Genomic DNA, 7,216 nt, shown 5'->3' on the forward strand with positions numbered 1-7,216 from the left:
TAAATAAATTTAGAAGTGATATGTTGATAGTCTAATAAAAAAAAAGTATATAAGAATTTTATAATTGTTTTTATAGATAATATTTTTAATTAAAGGGGTTGATTTGACCAAATTAATTAGTTAGATATATCAAAATTAAGTTCATAATACAGAATAGAATATATTCAATTCCATATATTAAAATGCAGTGTTGTTTGAATCATATCGGACTGATCGGTTAGATCGGTTGGATTAAAAATTGAATTGAAATTTTATCCAAAAAGTGACTTTGAACTAACTAAAATATCAGTTGAACCGAAATTTTTGAATTTTTTTTATTTTTAATATTTTTTATTCTAACGGATAAGACCCACAGACTAGTTACATAACATGTTCAACCATTAATCTAATTTTTAAAAATCGAGATTAAAATGCAGTTTGTCGAACACTGTATAAAGAAAAAAAGTAGAAGATAAATTTAAAATTAATGCTTTCTTAAATAATTAATCAAAAGCCTAACAATCTCTTTATTTAATTGCAAGACAGGGAAGTTTGGATTCAAACAGTAATAACCCAACTCCCAAATTCTTAAAAAAGAAAAAAATCAAGTCTCGCATATCAGCTAGAATGATGCTAGAAAATAAAAGGACTAACCCATAAATAATCAATGCACCCACAAATTTGAAGTCAATAATTCTTCAAAAGTGGAGCAACTTCAATTAATTTGTTCGACTATGGCCATCAGATGTTGGACGAACTTATTAATACACTCATCAGAGCTCCCACCTTCACTGATTGCTTTCTTAGCTAATTCCTTCCATTTGTTAGCGTTACTCTTGATCTCTTTGCCTCTCTCCCCTTCCATTACTTCCTTCAAGCACTTAATCAGTTCCTCTCGCCTCACAACTCCCTCCTCATCCTCTTTGGCCCTCACTCCAATCCCCCAAATCTCCTCCACAAACTTGGCATCCGTCAATTGATCAGCCCATTTGGGCACACCCACCATTGGCACGCCAAGGCTTAGCCCTTCAAGGGTTGAGTTCCACCCACAATGTGTCACAAAGCAGCCTACGGCTGGATGTGCCAGCATTTCTAGTTGGTTGCACCATGTCACCACCATGCCCTTTTCTTTATTTGATTCTAGGAACCATTTGGGAAGTTTTTTCTGTTCCGTCTCTCTGACGATCCACAGGTAATGCAAATTGCTTTCCTCTAAGCCGCGAGCAGTCTCTTCCGTTTCTTCCTTTGTTAATGAAACCATGCTTCCAAATGAAATATAGACAACGGATTGAGATGGCTTTGTTTCTAGCCATTCCATGCACTCTTCGCTAAGTGGCTTCCATAAACTTGATCCGTAACCTCTGTCACCTTTGATCCTTTCATCCAGGTAAGCAGATGGTACCATAGGCCCAATCAACTTCGCTTGCCAGAGCTCTGACACGCCTTTTGCTTCCTACAATAACATATAACTAAAAATATCAGGGCATATTTAAAAAACTGTGAAAAAATAATGAAAATGAAATCAATTAAGCTTTGACCAATGGTAACATGATTGTTGGACTGGCAGTATCATGATATGGTAATTCTACTTATGGTCAGCAAGGGCAACACCATGGGGACAGGGAGGGGACATAAAATGGGAAATTTGCCCTTTAACACCTCTATTGGTAAACTTACACTTTAGCTCCCAAAAATAATAAAATTGTAATTTAGTCCTTATAAAAATAGAAAAATTATAAACTAATACAACGACGTTTTCTCTCTCATAAAATCTATAATTTAACTTTAGCCCGTCAGAAAAAAAAATTTCTGGCTTGCTGGAGATTGCTAGTACTAATGTTGATCTAAACATACCTTTCCTTCCAAGTCTTCAAAGGAGTTATCCAAAACCCAATCAGCTTCATTCAAATTCGAATACTGACTCAATTTCATGGCCAAGTAAGCAGGGTAGCTATCTGGAAACCGAAGAAAAGTGGGCAGGTCACGGAAATTTAATGGAGGAAGTCCTGGTAACATTAAGGGTTTGCTTTCAGGGGTCAGCGGCAGAGCAAGCCGGCCATGATGGATGCGAGAAAAGATGCTACACACAGCGGCAGAGTTGGTAAAGAAAGAAGCTCCATAAATCCCTTGCTGCTTTGCCACATCAAGAGCCCATGGCAGAAACGAGTCATACACCACACAGGTAACAGGGTGCTAGAGTCTTTAAACTTTTGGATGAGTTGCGACAGCGATCGGGACCCTTCTTCCTTGAATGACTTAAGGTAAAAGTCTACATTTCCAGCTTGTGAAAAGCCACCTTCATCGAATCCATCAGATACAGGTTCGACCCCAATGTGAGCTGCACATATGGAATTGACTGTGTAATGGGTGGTGGCTAGTGTTGACTTGACACCTTTAGAGGCTAAACGTTTAGCAAATTGGAGAAGAGGGTTGATGTGGCCTTGGCTTGGGTATGGCAGAAGTATCACGTGCCCTTTGAACTGCTTGTGTTCCATTTACTTTTTCTTCTCTTTTGTTAAAGCGTCTCTGTGTGCTTAATTGAAGGCTGATTGCTGGCTAGGGTGTCCTCTTATAGGCCAGAGGAAGAGAAATCTAAAATTGGTTTAAGGATTTTGTGTGAAGACAGGCACTTGACAGCAAAAGAAAAGAACGGCGAAAGCAATATTGGTACGCCTTTGATTCTGTGGTGTAAAATACGTGTTTGAGGTTCCTACACTCGCACGTGATTTCTATGTGTGAAAATATAATGATATTTTATAAGTGGAGTTCTCTAAGAATCTCTTTCGAAACGGAAAGTGCAGAAATTTCTTTTCGACAAATTAAATTATCCATCACTAGTCAAAATAAAATTTTTATTTAAATACAGATCCATTTACATTAGTTTAAAATTTAAATAGAAATAATATGTTTATATAAGAAATATATTTTTACATTATCTACATCAATGAATTATGAAATATAACAATTGAATTTTTAAAATATTAATCATATCAAAAATTATAAAATTATATAAAACCATTAGTGTAATTGAATATCTCTTTATTTATAAAATAAATTATATCTATTCAATTAAATAAAAAAATCTTATCTATCAATTTTTAAATCCGATTATTTTAAATAGCATTTTTAATTGTTTTATATGAAAAAATTTATATAAATTAATGAAAAGAAAATATATTATTGTAATAATATTTATTATTTATTAAATATTTATTATTTATTTTAACAATCAATTAATTTGAGATATCAACTTATGGTAATTATAACAGAATAGATGCAATAATTTTAAAAAATATTTTTTGCTCTACAAGATATATTTATATAAAAATAAAAAAAATGTGTATCATTAATATCTTTTTAATATAATAATTATAGTTACTCAATTTTTCTAATCTCGCCTATTGAATTCGATTATATATAGTAGAATAGGGTCCATTTGATTGTTGTAAAATAGTAGACTAAAATTTAATATTTTCAGTAGTTTTATTTTTTAAATATGTTTGACAACCTTAAATTAAAATTAATTGATAGATTTTTTTTATAAAAAAGTGTGATAAATGATAAATAAATAAATGCTTACATATCACTTAATCGAAATTAAGTTTAATTCTTTTTAATTTTTTTAGATTATATTATCCTTTAAACATTTTTTGCTCACAAATTTCTTTTTTTTTAAAAAAAAAACAAGAAAAGTTAGAATCAATTAAATTATACTAAAGGGATTAGCTATGAACATATGTACCCTTCTTCTCTATTAAAGGTATTTTAGCCATTGAATCTGCTTCTGCATTTTCTTCTTTAAGGATGTATTCAAGTGTCCAATCTTCAATATTCATCAAAAGATGATGAATGCGCCTGATTATCATTGACTTCTAGGATGTTGAATCCAAAATTTGGATAGCTTCAATTGTTAGAATTGTAAAATAAATCTAAAATAAAACTGTAAACTGTATACCAAGATCTGTCATGTCAAATCATCAAGAATAAATCAAGAATAAAACTAGATGCGGAAGCATACCTGAATCCATGAATTCCTTGATATTTACAGAGCTTGGGGATTTGATCTTAAAAATTTGCACACAAGAAATTCAGAGAATATTTGTCTCTCTTTCCTAAGCATAGGATATTAAAAAATATATCTTGTTGTAATTTGGGGACCATAACCCTAACATATATAACTTTGGCACATTAGCCCTAATTCCTAATTAGCCCATCATTAATTAGAAATTGATTAGAACTTAATTATTATAGTATCTACATATATTTGACCCATACTTTATTTAATAATTAAAGCCCAATAAACCTTAACCAAATTAGGTCACTTTTAATTTGGGCTAACATATAATGATAGTAAATAATAACATGTAATTACCATTATTATACATGTGATGCCCATATTTTCCAACAATCTCCCACTTGGACCACATATATATACTAATTACTCTATTAGTTTACATGTCATTATATAACATTCTGAGCTCAAAATTTTATTATCTTATCCAAAAGGTATATCGAACAATCTCGTCCATTAATTATGTTAACATAGAACCAAGGCGACTTTCGTTACATATATCGTAACTAAATCCATCCCTGATCACATATATTAACATAACCAAATGACATAGATCAAGTATGGATGTGTAGCATGAAAATTACATGCAATATGATTTAAACATGTATATTTCCAATTGGTCCTCCTTAGTGAGATCAAACCTTACCAAACTCAGAGTGTGAATAAACCAAATAAATTTTATTTTTGTAGAAAATAAACTTAATATCTGTAAACTAAAATAACTACAAATTTTCTATAACATAAAAGCATTTAAAAGTACAAAATCCCACTAAAATCAAATATCCTTAAATGGCATTACACCCCTATGAGTAGTGTACTCTTATAAAACCTTAGGTGCAGTCCCTTAGTAAACAGATCCGCAATCATGGAGTTTGTCCTAATATGTAACAACTCAATTTAGGGCCTAATCAGAATAGTGGTTTCAGGACCACAAATTCAAAGTTAGAGAAATTATTTTATTATTATTTATATGTTATAGCATGTTTTTAAGAGTGCATGAAAAATTTGGTGAAGAAATTTTAGCGTTTGCGAGTTTAATTGTGAAAAAGGACTAAATCGCATAAAGTGCAAAAGTCCTAAATTGATAGCTAAGAGTGTCAAATAGCTAGAGGACCTAAATTGGGGGTCTTTAAAATAAAATTAGACCCTAATTTAGAGCTTGGCCAGCCATGGGAGACAGTTTGGTCAAAAAGTCCAAATTTGGTTAGGTTTGGTGGCTAATTCGACTAAAATAGAAATAAAATAAGAAAAAGATGATATCACATTCTCATCTTCTTCTCTACCATAGATTTTCAGCCATTTTTAGGGGTTTTGAACTCCCAAAAATTTCATCAACTTGAGGCACTCTCAAGTAAGTGATTTTTATGAGTTTCTTGATGATTTTTACATTTTTTAGACTCTTAAAGTATGAGCTTTCAAATGAGGGTACTATTTTGCAAAATGATTAAGAGTTTAGGATTTTTACATGAAAGGATTTGTAATTTTTGTTGAGTTTTTATGGAAGAAAATTAGTCTTGGGTGTAACACCCAATACCCGAGACCATCGCCGGAGTCGAACACGAGGGGTTAACGGGCTTAATTCACTTACTTGCACAGTTCATTTTAAAAATTTCCAGACAGCTTGCTAACTATGTCACTGTCACCTTAAAAATCATATCTTGAGTTCCACAACTTGAAAATAAGTTTCGTGATTTTTTTCTAGAATTTTTGGTCGGGCCAATTAGTACAGTTTATTAGTTAAAGTCTCCCATGTTACAGGGATCGACTACACTGACCTTTGCGCATTACGACTTGGATATCTCCCTGTACAGGGCTTAAATACTGATGCCATTTGTTTCTAAAGAAACTAGACTCGAAAAGAAATCTGTACATATATGGCATGACTTCTAATTATCTCTGGTCAATTTATAATGAATTTCCAAAGTCGGAACAGGGACTCCAGAAACCGTTCTGGCCCTGTCTCACGAAAACTTAAATATCTCTTAACATACTGTTCATATGATCATTTCGTTACTTTCCTATGAAAATAGACTCGTCAAGGTTCGTTTACATAATTTATTTACTATTTAATTCCATTCCTACTATTTTTAGTGATTTTTCACATCCACGTCACTGCAGCTGTCAGCATCTGTCTTTAAGGTAGGCTTTACCTATTTCATAGTTTCCATGATTCAACTAGCCCTTTAATATATATAGCACAAAATATGATCATGATTAACCATCCCAATGGCTAATCGTTTCCAAACATTTCCATACCTCTTAATGAACAACATACAAATGATTATAATACCATGCCCAAAGTGTATATAAGCCATTTTCGCATGGCTATCCAAATTTATACAAAACCAAAGAGGTATGTGACCAATAACAAGAAGGGTAGTCCTATACATGCCATTTCAAAGTTCAACCAAAATTGTACCAAAAGGGGGCTTTGATAGTGTGGGAGACTTCGACTTCCAAAAATCCCGAGTCCGATAGCTGACGAACCAAAATCTATAAAACAGAGATTCAAAGAAACGGAGTAAGCATTTAATGCTTAGTAAGCTTTGAGCCATAAAATTAAGCACGACTAAAGTATAGCATTCATATAACTAAACGGATAATTTCATATATACATATTCTCGAAATCATTCCTACTTCACATTCCAACCCCTATATTCATACATAAGGGATCAACTTGATCAAAGACCGGAAGCTCATTAATCGACTGAGTGAATAATATTCAAAAGGAATCAACTATTCCAATGCACATACGAAGCATATCTCATTGTTGAGATTTTACGAGCGTGTCAATTTAAATTATTACAGCAAGATCACTCGTCCCAAACGAGTACCTTCGGAGTTTAGTCGGATATAGCCACTAGCTCAAATGCCTTCGGGACTTAGCCCGGTTATAGTGACTCGCACAAATGCCTTCAGGACTTAGCCCGGCATAATAACTCGCATAAATGCCTTCGGGACTTAGCCCGGTATAATAACTCGCATAAATGCCTTCGGGACTTAGCCCAGTATAATAACTCGCACGAGTGCCTTCGGGACTTAGCCCGGTTATCAACCGAATATCTATGCACATCTCAATAAATCATGACACATCTCTATTACAATTTCATAACTAGAATTCAAACTCAAGTCACTTATCAAGCATTATCATTTCGGCTCAATAGC

General features: G+C 32.9%; 1 pseudogene; it reads right to left on the minus strand.

Annotated features, from left to right (window-relative positions):
* Nucleotides 1-482: 482 nt before the first annotated feature.
* On the minus strand, nt 483-2,641 carry LOC107941472 (UDP-glycosyltransferase 74B1-like; annotated as a pseudogene).
* Between the last annotated feature and the right edge of the window lie 4,575 nt (nt 2,642-7,216).

This window comes from Gossypium hirsutum, chromosome A01, assembly GCF_007990345.1.
Source record: "Gossypium hirsutum isolate 1008001.06 chromosome A01, Gossypium_hirsutum_v2.1, whole genome shotgun sequence".
Taxonomy (NCBI): domain Eukaryota; kingdom Viridiplantae; phylum Streptophyta; class Magnoliopsida; order Malvales; family Malvaceae; genus Gossypium; species Gossypium hirsutum.